The sequence below is a fragment of the Somniosus microcephalus genome, chromosome 8, assembly GCF_052327205.1.
Source record: "Somniosus microcephalus isolate GS21.2 chromosome 8, FLI_Smic_1.0, whole genome shotgun sequence".
NCBI lineage: Eukaryota > Metazoa > Chordata > Chondrichthyes > Squaliformes > Somniosidae > Somniosus > Somniosus microcephalus.
Window position 1 is genome coordinate 166,859,797 of NC_140994.1, and position 16,597 is coordinate 166,876,393.

At 45.3% G+C, this 16,597-nt stretch overlaps 1 protein-coding gene across 2 annotated transcripts in view; it reads right to left on the minus strand.

Annotated features, from left to right (window-relative positions):
• The window catches only part of sh3pxd2b (SH3 and PX domains 2B), a 381,839-nt gene that overhangs the window by 120,938 nt on the left and 244,304 nt on the right, over window positions 1-16,597 (minus strand). The gene's annotated exons all lie outside the window — the stretch shown is intronic.

The following is a 16,597-nucleotide window of genomic DNA, read 5'->3' on the forward strand; positions in this document are numbered from 1 at the left end:
AGATATCAACGATATAGGTAAAAAACGGGATAGTTCCTAAAAGCTGAATATAGGGAGTTAGGAGGTAAATTTAAAAATAGGACCTCAAAAGGTAGTAATCTCAGGATTGCTACCAGTGCCAAGTGCTAGTCAGAGTAGAAATAGAAGGATATTTCAGATGAATATGTGACTAGAGGAATGGTGCAAGGGGGAGGGATTCAAATTCCTGGGACATTGGAACCAGTTCTGGGGGAGGTGGGACCAGTACAAACGGGACGGTTTGCACCTGCGCAGGACCGGGACCGATGTCCTAGGGGGAGAGTTTGCTAGTGCTGTTGGGGAGGGTTTAAACTAAAATGGCAGGGGGTTGGGAACCTGTGCAGGGAGACAGAGGAAAGGGAAGCAAGGATAGAAGCAAAAGACAGGAAGGAGAAAAGCAAAAGTGGAAGGCAGAGAAGTCAAGTGTGTAAATCAAACAGGGCCACAGTAAATAATAATTCTAAAAGGACTAAGAGTGTTAAAATAAACAAGCCTGAAGGCTTTGTGTCTTAATGCGAGGAGCATTCGTAATAAGGTGGATGAATTAGCTGTGCAAATAGATGTAAACAGTTATGATATAATTGGGATTACGGAGACATGGCTCCAGGGTGACCAAGGCTGGGAATGCAACTTCCAGAGGTATTCAATATTCAGGAAGGAGAGGCAAAAAGGAAAAGGTGGGGTAGCATTGCTGGTTAAAGAAGGGATCAACACAATAGTAAGGAAGGATATTAGCACTGATGATATGGAATCTGTATGGGTAGAGCTGAGAAATACCAAGGGGCAGAAAATGTTTGGGGGTCAGTATACCCCCAAACAGTAATGCTGAGGTTGGGGATGGCATTAAACAGGAAATTAGATATGCGTGCATTAAGGGCACAGCAGTTATCATGGGTGACTTTAATCTACATATAGATTGGACTAACCAAATTAGTAACTATACTGTGGAGGAGGAAATCCTAGAGTGTATACAGGATGGCTTCCTGGGCCAATATGTCGAGGAACCAACTAGAGATCAGGCCATCTTAGACTGGGTATTATGTAATGAGAAAGGATTGAATAGCAATCTTGTTGTGCAAGGCCCCTTGGGGAGGAGTGATTATAATATGATAGAATTCTTCATTAAGATGGAGAGTGAAGTAGTTGACTCAGAGACAAGGGTTCTGAATTTAAATAAGGGAAACTACGAAGGTTTGAGGCGTGAGTTGATTAGGATGGATTGGGGAATGTTACTTAAAGGGTTGACAGTGGATAGGCAATGGCAAACATTTAAAGATCACATGGATGAACTACAGAATGTGAATATCACGTTTACGGAGTTGGACACACCGCAGGTAGAGGTTGGACAGAAAGAAAGGGAACGGGTGACCAACAGGCAGAGTACTAGGCGCAGGCGGGTAGTGCAGGGGTCCCCTGTGGCCATCCCCCTCTCCAACAGATACACCACTTTGAGTACTGTTGGGGGGGATGGCTTATCAGAGGAAGGCAGCAGCAGCCAACTTCCTGGCACCAGGGGTGGCTCTGCTGCACAGAATGGGAGGAAAAAGAGGGGTAGAGCTATAGTAATAGGGGATTCTATTGTAAGGGGAATAGATAGGCGTTACTGCGGCCGCAAACGAGACTCCAGGATGGTGTGTTGCCTCCCTGGTGCAAGGGTCAAGGATGTCTCCGAGCGGCTGCAAAACATCTTGGAAGGGGAGGGTGAACAGCCAGTTGTCGTGGTGCATATAGGCACCAACGATATAGGTAAAAAGCGGGATGAGGTCCTAAAAGCGGAATATAGGGAGTTAGGAGATAAATTAAAAAACAGGACCTCAAAGGTAGTAATCTCAGGATTGCTACCAGCGCCACGTGCTAGTCAGAGTAGAAATAGAAGGATACTTCAGATGAATACGTGGCTAGAGGAATGGTGCCAGGGGGAGGGATTCAAGTTCCTGGGACATTGGAACCGGTTCTGGGGGAGGTGGGACTAGTTCAAACCGGACGGTCTGTATCTGGGCAGGGCTGGAACCGATGTCCTAGGGGGAGTGTTTGCTAGTGCTGTGGGGGAGGGTTTAAACTAAAATGGCAGGGGGTTGGGAACCTGATCAGGGAGACAGAGGAAAGGGAAACAAGGATAAAAGCAAAAGATAGGAAGGAGAAAAACAAAAGTGGCAGTCAGAGAAATCAACGGTTTAAATCAAACGTGGCCACAGTAAATAATAATTCTAATAGGTCTAAGAGCGTTAAAAAAACAAGCCTGAAGGCTTTGTGTCTTAATGTGAGGAGCATTTGTAATAAGGTGGATGAATTGGCTGCGCAAATAGAGGTAAACGAATATGATTCGGTTGGGATTACAGAAACGTGGCTCAAGGATGGGCAAGACTGGGAACTCAACATCCAGGGGTATTCGATTTTCAGGAAAGACAGGCAAAAAGGAAAGGGAGGTGGGGTAGCATTACTGGTTAAAGAAGGGATTAACACAATTATAATGAAGGATATTAGCTCTGATGATGTGGAATCTGTATGGGTAGAATTGAGAAATACTAAGGGGAAAAAAACGTTAGTGGGGGTGGTATATAGACCTCCAAACAGTAAGGCGGAGGTTGGGGATGGCATTAAAAGGGAAATTAAAGAAGCATGCAATAAGGGCATAGCAGTCATCATGGGTGACTTTAACCTACATACAGATTGGGCCAACCAAATTAGTAACAATACTGTGGAGGAGGAATTCCTGGAGTGTTTACGGGATGGTTTCCTGGACCAATATGTCGAGGAACCAACCAGAGATCAGGCCATCTTAGACTGGGTATTATGTAACGAGAAAGGATTCATTAGCAATCTTGTTGTACGAGGACCCTTGGGTCGGAGCGATCATAATATGATCGAATTCTTCATTAAGATAGAGAATGAAGTCGTTGACTCAGAGACTAGGGCCCTCAATTTAAATAAAGGAAACTATGATGGTCTGAGGAGCGAGTTGGGTAGGATTGATTGGGGAATGGCACTCAAAGGGTTGATGGTGGATAGGCAATGGCAAACATTCAAAGATCGAAGGGATGAGCTACAGAATTTGTTCATCCCAGTTTGGCATAAAAATAAAACAAAAAAGGTGACTCAACCGTGGCTAACAATGGAAATTAGGGATAGCATAAGATCCATGGAGAGGACATATAAATTGGCCAGAAAAAGCAATAATCCTGAGGATTGGGAGCAGTTTAGGATTCAACAAAGGAGGACAAAGTGATTAATTAAGAAAGGGAAAATAGAATGAGAGTAAGCTTGCAGGGAACATAAAAACTGACTGTAAAAGCTTTTATAGATATGTGAAGAGAAAAAGATTGGTGAAGTCAAGCGTAGGTCCCTTGCAGTCAGAATCAGGGGAATTAATAATGGGGAACAAAGAAATGGCAGACCAATTAAATACATATTTTGCTTCTGTCTTCACAAAGGAGGACACAAATAACCTCCCAGAGATGCCGGGGAACATAGGGTCTGATGAAAGGGTGGAACTGAAAGAAATCAGTATTTGAAGGGAAATGGTGTTAGGAAAATTGATGGGACTGAAGGCCGATAAATCCCCAGGGCCTGATAATCTACATCCCAGGGTACTTAAGGAAGTGGCCCTAGAAATAGTAGATGCATTGCTGGTCATCTTCCAGAACTCGATAGACTCTGGAACAGTACCCATGGATTGGAGGGTAGCTAATGTTACCCCACTATTCAAAAAGGGCGGTAGAGAAAAAGCGGGGAATTATAGACCGGTAAGCCTGACATCGGTAGTGGGGAAAATGCTAGAGTCCATTATAAAAGATGTAATAGCAGAGCACTTGGAAAGCAGTGACAGGATCGGACAAAGTCAACATGGATTTACAAAAGGTAAATCATGCTTGACTAATCTACTGGAATTTTTTGAGGATGTAACTGGTAAAATAGATAAGGGAGAACCAGTGGATGTGGTGTATTTGGACTTTCAGAAGGCTTTCTATAAGGTCCCGCATAAGAGATTAGCGTGCAAAATTAAGGCACATGGGATTGGGGGCAAGGTATTGACTTGGATAGAGAACTGGTTGGCGGACAGAAAGCAAAGAGTTGGAATAAACGGGTCGTTTTCCGAGTGGCAGGCAGTGAATAGTGGGGTACCGCAAGGATCGATCCTAGGACCCCAGCTGTTCACAATATATATTAATGATCTGGACGAGGGAATTGGATGTAATATCTCCAAATTTGCAGACGACACAAAGCTGGGTGGGAGGGTATGCTGTGAGGAGGATGTCGTGAAACTCCAGTACGATTTGGATAGGTTGGGTGATTGGGCAGAAACATGGCAAATGCACTATAATGTGGATAAATGTGAGGTTATCCACTTTTGTGGCAAAAACAGGAAGGCAGATTATTATTTGAATGGCAATAGATTGGGAGAAGGGGAAGTGCAAAGAGACCTGGGTGTTCTTGTGCACCAGTCGCTGAAGGTAAGCATGCAGGTGCAGCAGGCGGTTAAGAAGGCAAATGGTATGTTGGCCTTCGTAGCAAGAGGGTTTGAGTACAGGAACAAGGATGTCTTGCTACAGTTGTACAGGGCCTTGGTGAGACTGCACCTTGAATATTGTGTGCAGTTTTGGTCGCCTTATCTGAGGAAGGGCGTTCTTGCCATGGAAGGAGTGCAGCGAAGATTCACCAGGCTGATGCCTGGGATGGCAGGAATGACGTATGAGGAGAGATTGTGTCGATTGGGCTTATACTCACTGGAGTTTAGAAGATTGAGAGGGGATCTCATCGAAACCTATAAAATTCTGTCAGGCCTGGACAGACTAGATGCAGGAAGGATGTTTCTGATGGCTGGGGAGTCCAGAACCAGGGGTCATAGTCTAAGGATAAGGGGTAAGCCATTTAGGACTGAAATGAGGAGGAATTTCTTCACCCAGAGAGTGGTGAACCTGTGGAATTCTCTGCCACAGAGGGCGGTGGATGCCAGTTCATTAAATATATTCAAGAAAGAGTTGGATATATTTCTTAAGGCTAAAGGGATCAAGGGATATGGGGAGAAGGCAGGGACAGGGTACTGAATTTGGATGATCAGCCATGATCTCATTGAATGGCGGAGCAGGCTCGAAGGGCCGAATGGCCTACTCCTGCTCCTATCTTCTATGTTTCTATGTTCGTACCTGTCTGGCGTAAAAATAAAACAAAAACAAAATAAGGTGGCACAGCCGTGGCTAACAAGGGAAATTAGGGATAGCATAAGATCCAAGGAAAGGACATATAAATTGGCCAGAAAAAGCAGCAAACCTGAGGATTGGGAGCAGTTTAGGATTCAGCAAAGGAGGCCAAAAGAGTATGAGAGTAAGCTTTCAGGGAACATAAAAACTGGCTATAAAAGCTTCTATAGATATGTGAAGAGAAAAAGATTGATGACGTCAAGCGTAGGTCCCTTGCAGTCAAAATCAGGGGAATTTATAATGGGGAACAAAGAAATGTCTGAACGATTAAATACATACTTTGAGTCCTCCTTTGTGAAGACAGAACCAAATAACCTCCCAGAGATGTCGGGGAACATAGGGTCTAATGAGAGGGAGGAATTGAATGAAATCAGTATCTGTAGGGAAATGGTGTTAGGGAAATTGACAGGATTGAAGGCTGATAAATTCCATGGGGCTGATAATCTACATCCTAGGGTACTTAAGGAAGTGGCCCTAGAAATAGTAGATGCATTGCTGGTCATCTTCCAAAATTCTATAGACTCTGGCACAGTTCCCATGGATTGGAGGGTAGCTAATGTAACACCATTATTTAAAAAAGGTGGCAGAGAGAAACGGGGTAAATGAGTAAGCCTGACATCGGCAGTGGGGAAGATGCTAGAGTCCATTATAAAAGATGTAATAGCAGAGCACTTGGAAAACAGTGACAGGATCGGACAAAGTCAACATGGATTTATGAAAGATAAATCATGCTTGACTAATCTACTGGAATTTTTTGAGGATGTAATTGGTAGAATAGATAAGGGAGAACCAGTGGATGTGGTGTATTTGGACTTTCAGAAGGTTTTCGATAAGGTCCCACATAAGAGATTAGCGTGTAATGTTAAAGCACATGGGATTGGGGGTAAGGTACTGAATTATATAGAGAACTGGTTGGCAGACAGGAAGCAAAGATTTGGAATAAACGGGTCTTTTTCCGAGTGGCAGGCAGTAGCTAGTGGGGTACCGCAGGGATCGGTGCTAGGACCCCAGCTATTCACAATATATATTAATGATCTAGACGAGGGAACTAGATGTAATATCTCCAAGTTTGCAGACGACACAAAGCTGGGTGGGCGTGTGTGCTGTGAGGAGGATGCCGAGAAACTCCAGTATGATTTGGACAGGTTGGGTGATTATACTGCATCTGCCATGCATCTGCCCAATGTGGATAAATACGAGGTCATCCACTTTGGTGGTAAAAACAGGACAACAGATTATTATCTGAATGTCAATAGATTGGGAGAAGGGGAAGTGCAACGAGACCTGGGTGTCCTTGTGCACCAGTCGCTGAAGGTAAGCATGCAGGTGCAGCAGGCGGCAAATGGTATGTTGGTCTTCATAGTGAGAGGATTCGAGTACAGGAGCAAGGATGTCTTGCTGAGACCACACCTTGAGTATTGTGTGCAATTGTGGTCGCCTTATCTGAGGAAGGCTGTTCTTGCCATGGAGGGAGTGCAGCAAAGATTCACCAGACTGATACCTGGTATGGCAGGAATGACGTACAAGGAGAGATTGGGTCGACTGGGCTTATATTCGCTGGAGTTTAGAAGAATGAGGGGATCTCATTGAAACTTATAAAATTCTAACAGGACTTTACAGACTAGATGCAGGAAGGATGTTCCCAATGGCAGGGGAGTCCAGAACCAGGGGTCACAGTCTAAAGATAAGGGGTAAGCCATTTAGGACTGAGATGAGGAGGAATTTCTTCACCCAGAGTGGTGAACCTGTGGATTTCTCTACCACAAAAGGCAGTTGAGGCCAATTCATTAAATATATTCAAGAAGGAGTTAGATATATTTCTTAAGGCTAAAGGGATCAAGGGATATGGGGAGAAAGCAGGGACAGGGTACTGAGTTTGGATGATCAGCCATGATCTCATTGAATGGCAGAGCAGGCTCGAGGGGCCGAATGGCCTACTCCTGCTCCTATCTTCTATGTTTCTAGGTTTATTTCCTGGATGCATGTTGTCTAAGCAGTTTGTTAAGTTAAAGGAATGTACAAGCCTGGATATTCTAACGGGTGAAACCTAACCAGAGGTAGGTTGGAATGCAATTGGCGTCCAGCTGGCATAATATTTCCATGTCAATTTCCAGGGTCAGCCTCATTATTCATTTTTTGACATCAGAAACACCTCTGGTTGTGAGCTTGCCCACTTGGAGATGTGATATAGCTTGCTACCTTCCTGCAGGAATCATCAGAATCATTTTTACTGATGAAAGGAAAGCTCAGAGAATAACATCTGTCTGGTAGGTCTACAGGGGAGCAGTAAAACTGCACTTGGAGGAAGTGAGGAAGTTGAGAGGGAGGGGGAACCCTCTTTGGCAGAGTTCCGCTAGGGTCCCAAGGAGAGCTGCCCAGGGCCAATGGGAGGAGATTAAAAAGGAGCGAGTCCCAGCTTTCGATCTTGGTCCGTCTCCTCCAGGTCTCCTTTTAATCCAGCGTGTAATTTGCACCTTCCTTCCCCCTCATTCCCTTTTAAGCCAGAAAAATGCAGGAATGTCAAGGATGGGAGTCAGCAAATAGGACAACTGCAGGCCTACCCAAGACTAGAACGGAGCTAGTATAGAAGCTGGAGCTAGAACTGAACAAGTGGAAAAGGGCAAAAGAGGAATGAGCAAGGAGCTGGTGCCTATCCGAGGCTGGGAGGGAGCATACAGGATGGTTGAAGATTGTCTGTGATCAGGAGGTGGCAGAGAAGTGTGGAGCCTGGAGATATTGTGAAGTGTGGCACTCTCCTAATATGAAGATATGGGGATAGATGTTCCTTAAGCTGTCGGGAAGGAGGCGGGACTTCAACTTTCGGGTTTTAGTCCCGCCTACATCGACGTCCGGCCAATCTGCGCGATTTTTCCTTGATTGACCTTGTTGAGCCCGCCTAGCGGGCTCAGCAGGCCAATTAAGGGCCACCCGGCAACAGGTGACATCACAGACTGAAATTTCATCTGTCAAGAGTTCTTGACAGATGAAATATCAGTGTTTCACAGCTGTTTGAAGCTGTCAAACACTGACAGTCTGACTTCTAACCTGAGTCCTTCTACACAGACTCAGTTAGAAGTCTCACCGGCAATGAAAGCTGAAGGCTGTCACTTTTGACAGATCGCAGCCATTTTGCTTTCAGTGCCGGCTGAGTGATGGACTCCCGAAACCTAGAGGAAGAAAGGCTGTGAAGGTAAGTGCAGGTAATTTCTTTAATCACTTTAGACACACCAAACACACTTACCTTTGCACTTATGCACCCATCACTCACCTGAACACCGACATCGCGACCCCTCCAAGTCCTTCAACCCGACGGTCCGCCTGCTCTAACCTGGCGTGGTTTGGAGCCGTCGGGAATCCCACACAACACCCCTCAAAATAGGGATTAGGCTAAAAACTGCCTGTTAACAGGCAGTTAATTGGCACTAATCCCTTCCCGCCTCGGGTCGGCGGGTCCCAGTACGGGGCGGGTACCCGCCTCCTGTGAAACTTGCGTGGAGGCGGGTTTTGGGCGGGATGGTGTCGGGACCCCCGATTTCGGGATTTCCCCCCCCCCCCCACACGCTGGAAACTCCGACTGACGGCTCCAGGAAAATCTACCCCATGGTGTCAGTGCAGTAATTACAGCGGTAATACTTCTCTTTAATATCACTGCTACCCTTTTTCTGCCTCACTGCATAATATGAAGTAGGCTGCATTTAAAAAAAAAAGTGTTATCGATGTAACTTTTATGATGATACCAGTATGGGGGCTTCAGTCAATACTTAAATGATAGATGGGAGCTGTCATTCAGCATTGTTTTCAATCACAGCCTGGAACTGTGAAGTGGGAGACCTGGAACAGCAGCACTAGAGCCAGGCAGTGGTCTGGCTGAAGGAGATTGTGCCACGGAATGGTTCAGTCACAAAAGCAGTTTTGATTGGCCCCTGGTTACATGTTTCTGAGATCTGACTGGCTCCTGGTTTTGGGGTCTGATTGGGTTAAAGTTTAAATCAGTGGTTTCTGGTTCTGGTATCTGATTGATCGAGGAGACACTGTAATCATGATTCCTACATTCATCAGATACAACACTTTAATAATGGCCCATAATTTGCTGTAGGGGTGAATCTAACAGTGTCTGCCATTAGTTAGACTTATCCTTGCATGTTCAGGTTTTTAATTTTTTGTATGCCAATTTGCTGAAAGAGCAAGCTGATAATGGGCCAGAAATTGGTGGTGAACGGGGCTTGCCGCGCGTGCAAGCCCCGTATTTGCACTTACCCCGCGCTCCTGCCGATCATCTCCAGGGACGCCTGCACTTGCAGAAACTGAAAGAAGAACCCGGGCAGCGTATGACGTCACGCCGCCCAGGAGTGCAGCCAGCGCGGAGCCAGGAGCGTGCAGTGTAAGTGAGACACGCCCCTTGAGGTCTCAGTTTCACTGGACACGCCCCCAATGTTTCTGTCAAGCTGCTTTGCTTTTTTACATGCAAAGCAGCAGTTTAAATAGGTTTTTGGAAGTTTTTTGAAGATTTTGATAACTTTTATAAACTTTTTAAAATGTTTACATTATTTTGAGTAATCTGAAGTAGTTTTAAAGAGAATTAAAGCAATTTAAAGACTTTTAAAAGCCCTAAAGGAATTTTTTTAATTCCATTTATTTATTTAGCAATGTCGTCGTCATACGTGTCTTCACACTGTTCCCTTTGGGGAACTGTATGAAGTGGTGGAAGGATTTATGGCTGTGATTAACGCTCATTCCGTGACCGTAACCATCTTTGAACCAGCCATTAGGGCGGTTAGTCCTATGGCGGGAGGGTTTTACGGGCTCCCACAAGCTATACAAGGAGGGGGGGCCACCCACACCCACGGACGCAAATATCCCACTGGATGTCAACCCAGAATTTAGAGCCGGAGCTCCGACTCCACTTGCCGGGACTGTCTGGAGCGGGGTTCGAAACCCTACCCTGATCTGGCCCAGCGGCGGGGATCCTACCGCTATGACAAAGGCCCAATCCGATTAGCAACGTGAAATGGCAGCATAGGGCTCCAGTCACGGGGAGGGAAAAGGCGCAGGAAACGTATGGGTGTCACCTTTTGTGCGGAGTGGGCCTTTTGCGTAGCAGTAAGCATCCCCGCCGCTGGGCCAGAAGGAGTAGGGTTTTGAACCCCACTCCAGACAGTCCCGGCAAGTGGAGTCGGAGCTCCAACTTTAAATTCTGGGTGGACATCCAGCGGGATACTTGTGTCCGTGGGTGTTGGTGGCCCCCCCCCCCCCTCAGATGGGTTGTGGGAGCCCGTAAAACCCTCCCGCCATAGGACTAACCACCCTAATGGCTGGTTCAAAGATGGTTACGGTCACGGAATGAGCGTTAATCACGGCCATAAATCCTTCCACCACTTCATACAGTTCCCCAAAGGGAACAGTGTGAGGATACGTCCGATGATGACCTCTTGCGCAATGCACCTCCTTGGACCCTCAGTCGCAGATGCGAGGGGGCAAGTCGTGCAATTGTTAAATTTTTTATTTTATTGACATGTAAAATGTTGGCCCAATAATTCCCTTCCAAATGCGCTAGTACGGTCGGGGTACTTACGCATCTGGCCGGATGAAATGCCGGTTTTCAGCATGCACAGTGCATGTGGGGAAAACCGGCATTTCCTGTCCTCTGAACGAAGGGGTTCAGAGGCAGAACGCGTGCGACTGCACAGGCAGCGCGTGCGCAGTATAATTCGCCGCTTTCATTAATGCTTTCAGTGAGGTCCAGTCATTACAACTTACACATGAAAAAAGCATGGGTACAGTTGCTACAGAGGAAGATATTTCTTATCGTGGAGCTTCTGAAAGTATGTATGTCTGTATATATTCCTTTGCGTGTTATGTATATATTCCTTTACTTATGTGTATGAATGTATTATTTAATTATGACTTTCAGAGAAAGTAACTTATTGGAAAATCATAATTAAAAACATACATTCATACACATTAGTAAAGGAATATAAAACATACATACATATACGTAAAGGAATATATGTGGACATACATACATAACTCATTCTCACATTCCATTCACACAGCCACAATTGCTCCTTCTACCTACCGTTCTGAAAACCCTTTAAAAAAAAAAAAAATTTAAACTTTTAAACTTACTTAAAATTTCTTAAAATAACTTCCCTCCCTTTCCCAAACAAAAATATTGCATTTCAAAAGCGCCACGATAAAATATATCTTCCTCCGCAGCCAATGAACAACTTTACACTTGCTTTTTTCAAGTGTAACTTCTAAGGACTTAACCTCACGGATTTCATGAATGAAATCCACGAAGTTCACTGCGCAAGCGCTGCCTGTGCAGTCGCACGCGCTCGAGGTCTGGAAATGCCGGCGTTCCCCGCATGCGCTGTTCATGCTGAACGCCGGCATTTCCAACGGCCAGAAGCGTCAGTAAGCCGACCGTACTCACGCTTCTGGCCTGGAATTTCTGGCCCATTGTCGCAGCAAGGGAAGCAGGGCATCTGGGACGGGCAAGCAACTGCATATCTTCTCAACCTATCAGACTGAAGGATTGTGAAATTAACAGCGCAAGGACTGAGAAGGAAGAGAAAATTAGAGTGAATGAATTCAATGTGAAATCAGCTACAGAAAGAAAAATAAAGAGAGGGAAAAGAAAGTTTGAATTAAGAGAGAGAGAGAAAAAAAAGACAGGTGAAGTTTAAAAAAAACTGAACGAATGAATCTCCACATTTGTAATACAGGGTAGTTAATTTTCAGTGCCAGAGAAGTTGACTGGCAGTAATTAACACTCATCATGCATTAAAAGGGTATTTAGACTTGAAATGACAAGATTTAACTTTCTGTGGTGAGTTTAATTCGTATCTACCACGCAAACACAGGAACTTCATGCCATTCAATGCATTTCAATGGTGAGCCAGACAGCGAGATGCTATTTTCACAATGCTAATGGTGGAGTGGTACAACTCTGAAAGCAACTTTTGTATATTCACATTTAACCCCACATCTGTCCCCCTCCTGAAGTTGTTGTACCATTTATGCATAAATAACAGCGATTGCCATTAGCCTCACTGATACTTTGACAGAAACATCTGGCCCATTATATGCATCTAAATAAATCTCCTTCTATTCTGTAGTGTGGCACATAAGAGAATGGGGGGCTAAATTCGGTTGATTTGCGCCACCTGTTATTGCCCTAAGAGGGCGTAAACGGGGCGCAAATCAACTAGCGCCTGGGCACGGCACCGCTGGCGCCTCCCGCAAAATTCAGCGGGAGGTTAGCGGCGGCACTAACCATTAGCTCCACGTGGCGCTGCGCCGCTGGCGATTATGTCATCGCCGTGCGCAGCGCCCCGCTCGCGCCCCAGCTGTAATATTGGATGGCGCCCCCCACCCCCCCCGACTTACCGCCGGACGTTATGTCCGCTGGGGTCAGGGGGGCCTACCTGCAGCCGGGGCGGCGCTAGTTAACAGGGAGGTGGCGGGCGTCCATTTTTGTTGCTGGCTGCCGGCCAGCACCTGCCCCCGTTGCCGCCCCAGCCCCCGTGATGCCCCCCCGCAGGGTGCCGGCTGCTCTCCGTGAGCCCGGCACTCCGAGTGCCGAGCTAGTTTGCCGGCACTCCTGATCCCTGGTGGCCCAGCTGGTCGCCGGGACTCGCTGTGCCAGGCCCCTTCCCTTTAATAAGGGGAGGAAGGCCTGCAGTACCACGGTGCAACGTGCCGCAGCACCACGTAGCACCGCGAGATTGACTCGCAGCACCCCAAAATTGGGTAGCGACCCCTCTCGGGGCGCTACCTTGGAAAATCGGCCGTGGGGACGCTAACTTTTTCGGGGGGCTAAAATTAGCTTGGGGCGCTACCCAATTTTTACCCCTAGGAGTGTACAAGACCAGAAAAGACCATTTCAGACCAGCGCGGTGCAAGAATTTAACAGTTTGATGTTGTCATTCCCTGCTGCATATGATTATGGAAAAAGAGTTTAAATGATTTCATGTCTGGATCCAGAGCATCTTGAGATAATCCCAGGGTGATTCAAACAGGATAGACAGGACTTAAATGTGGTTAAGAAAGAAAAGTATGGGTTGAAAACTCAGCAATTTGTGTAAGGTGACCTTTCTGTGACCTCATGCAGAAATGGAGAATGCTGGTGTGTTGTAAATGAATATTCCAGAACAGATTTTCAAATGTAACTAAATACGACTTACCAGAATTGCTAGAGTCTGGCAAATCCCCTATTTCTTTAGTTTCCAAAATATTACATTGCAAGTTGAACAACATATAGGCCCAGAATTTGCTGGAGTGGGGCATCTCATGGCGTGCCCCATTAGTTAGACTTTCTCTCTTAACCTTCAACTCAAAATTCTTTGGAGCTGAAAGAGCGAGCTGGAAACAGTGCGACAAGAGCACTGGGGCATGTGGGACCTTGGTGAATGACGGGACCAACAGTCTATTTCCTTAACCAAAGAGATTTAAGGATTGAGAAAGAAATAAGGATGACAGAAGGAAACAGGGTGAATTAGTGTCAAATCAGGTACAGGAAGAGAAATAAAGAAAGGGAAGGAAAGATTGGATTAAGAGAGAGACAAAAAAAAGCAGAAAGGAAAGTTAAGATTTTTTTTATTTTATTTACATTTTTTAAAATTTCTAACAACAATTTACTACCTGTAGCAATGAGACTCCACAGTTTAAATGTTACCCTTTCTGGACCGGAGAGGCTGATTGGCATTGCAGGAACATAAAACTAACTAAAAAGGTTTTTGTGCTGTTAAGCAGCAGCCCCAACTTTCTACAGCGAGTTTAATTGGCAATTAACGTGCAAATGCAGCATCTTCATGAAACCCACGGGGAGGTTGAGTACGAGCTACCGTTTTTGAGGCTAAGAACGGAGTGGCGCAAATTGTCCAGCGATTTGTGGCACTTTTCACGGGGTATCTCTTCCTTGCCATAAGATGCTGGACAATTTATACATTAGTAACGGCGAGCATCATTAAACTCGCCGTTATTTTGGCATTAAAATCTGGGCCATAGATTACAGTGTTAGTAGATATTGCTATCAACTCTAACTCACCCCAAAGACTGCACTCAAAACATCTTTGAGGTGTCATGACAGCACCGTGCAATTATTTTTTTGAGAATGTAACTGGTAGAATAGATAAGGGAGAACCAGTGGATGTGGTGTATTTGGACTTTCAGAAGGCTTTCGATAAGGTCCCACATAAGAGATTAACGTGCAAAGTTAAAGCACATGGGATTGGGGGCAATGTACTGACTTGGATAGAGAACTGGCTGGCAGACAGGAAGCAAAGAGTTGGAATAAACTGCTCTTTTTCCGAGTGGCAGGCAGTGACTAGCGGGGTACCGCAGGGATCGGTCCTTGGACCCCAGCTATTCACAATATATATTAATGATCCAGACGAGGGAACTAGATGTGATATCTCCAAGTTTGCAGACGACACAAAGCTGGGTGGGCGTGTGTGCTGTGAGGAGGATGCCAAGAAACTCCAGTATGATTTGGACAGATTGGGTGATTGGGCAGATGTATGGCAGATGCAGTATAATGTGGATAAATGCGAGGTTATCCACTTTGGTGGCAAAAACAGGAAGGCAATTATCTGAATGGCAATAGATTGGGAGAAGGGGAAGTGCAACGAGACCTGGGTGTCCTTGTGCACCAGTCGCTGAAGGTAAGCATGCAGGTGCAGCAGGCGGTTAAGAAGGCAAATGGTATGTTGGTCTTCGTAGCGAGAGGATTCGAGTACAGGAACAAGGATGTCTTGCTGCAGTTGTACAGGGCCTTGGTGAGACCACACCTTGAGTATTGTGTGCAGTTTTGGTCGCCTTATCTGAGGAAGGATGTTCTTGCCATGGAGGGAGTGCAGCGAAGATTCACCAGACTGATACCTGGGATGGCAGGAATGACTTATGAGGAGAGATTGGGTCGATTGGGCTTATACTCACTGGAGTTTAGAAGAATGAGAGGGGATCTCATTGAAACTTATAAAATTCTAAAAGGACTAGACAGACTAGATGTGGGAAGGATGTTCCCGATGGTCGGGGCGTCCAGAACCAGGGGTCACAGTCTAAGGATAAGGGGTAAGCCATTTAGGACAGAGATGAGGAGGAATTTTTTCACCCAGAGAGTGGTGAACCTGTGGAATTCTCTACCACAGAAGGCAGTTGAGGCCAATTCATTAAATATATTCAAGAAGGAGTTAGATATATTTCTTAAGGCTAAAGGGATCAAGGGATATGGGGAAAAGGCAGAGAAAGGTACTGAGTTTGGATGATCAGCCATGATCTCATTGAATGGTGGAGCAGGCTCGAGGGGCCGGATGGCCTACTCCTGCTCCTATCTTCTATGTTTCTATTACCCCTATGAATCAAAAGAATCACAGACAGCTTTAACCAACATATTTGTGGTAAACTGGCTTTGACCATTATATTTAGAAGGCATTACGATTTGGACTTATGCTTTTATTGAAGATTTTTGTACTAAAGATATCCACGATGTGTCATTAAGATGCATGCCCTGTAAAAATAATCATTGTGATTCAAAAAGGATCTTTATGTCCTCATCCTGGCAGTATCAGTAGGGGTTGCAGAATGCTGATCTTGACATACCTCTCCTTAGCTAGGACCAATGTACAGTACAACCATGTCCTGCCCAAAATCAACTAACACAGCAGAGCAAATATATAACAAATGATCTCATTAATTATTGAATGCTCTTCAATGGGACCTAAAAAAGCAAACACATTCTTTTCATCACTTACTGTACTCTTCATTACATTATTTCTAATTCCCCTGATTGTCATGGGTTACCATTACATCTTTCTTAAAATGTAGGATAAAGGATAGAAACTAGAGTTTCATGGTTACAGTAAGCCTTCCTCCAATTACATTGTTCTCATCTGAGTAACTAAACTAGGGCCCCACAAGATGGCCTTTAATAGAGGGAGCCCAAGTCTCCAGGGTCATCAGATACCAATAGGTTACATGCAGGAAAAAATGCAGTCACGGTAATACAGGTACATAAATAGATGAGCTCAGAGTACTCTGACATGAGAAACATGAAATTGTTCAGAAAATATCATAACTAAATGGGAAGAACCAAAAGTAGTATAAAGAAAAGGGTCATTGTTGACTTGTTATAATTCATTTTTGCCAATCTACTCCCCTTTCCCGAAGGCGTTGACTCCTGCTGGGTTTCGTGGACACTGAGCAACCTAAAGTATGTCAACCAAGTGATTATCTTTCATGTGCAAGCTTAGAAAGTGTTAGCGTTTGTTCACAGGTTAATGAACCCTGGATACCATCACAGCTGAACCCATTCAATTTTCACCTGATGTACACAAATGCCACTTTTCAGCAGGAGTCACTGGACAGTGATCAGGAGC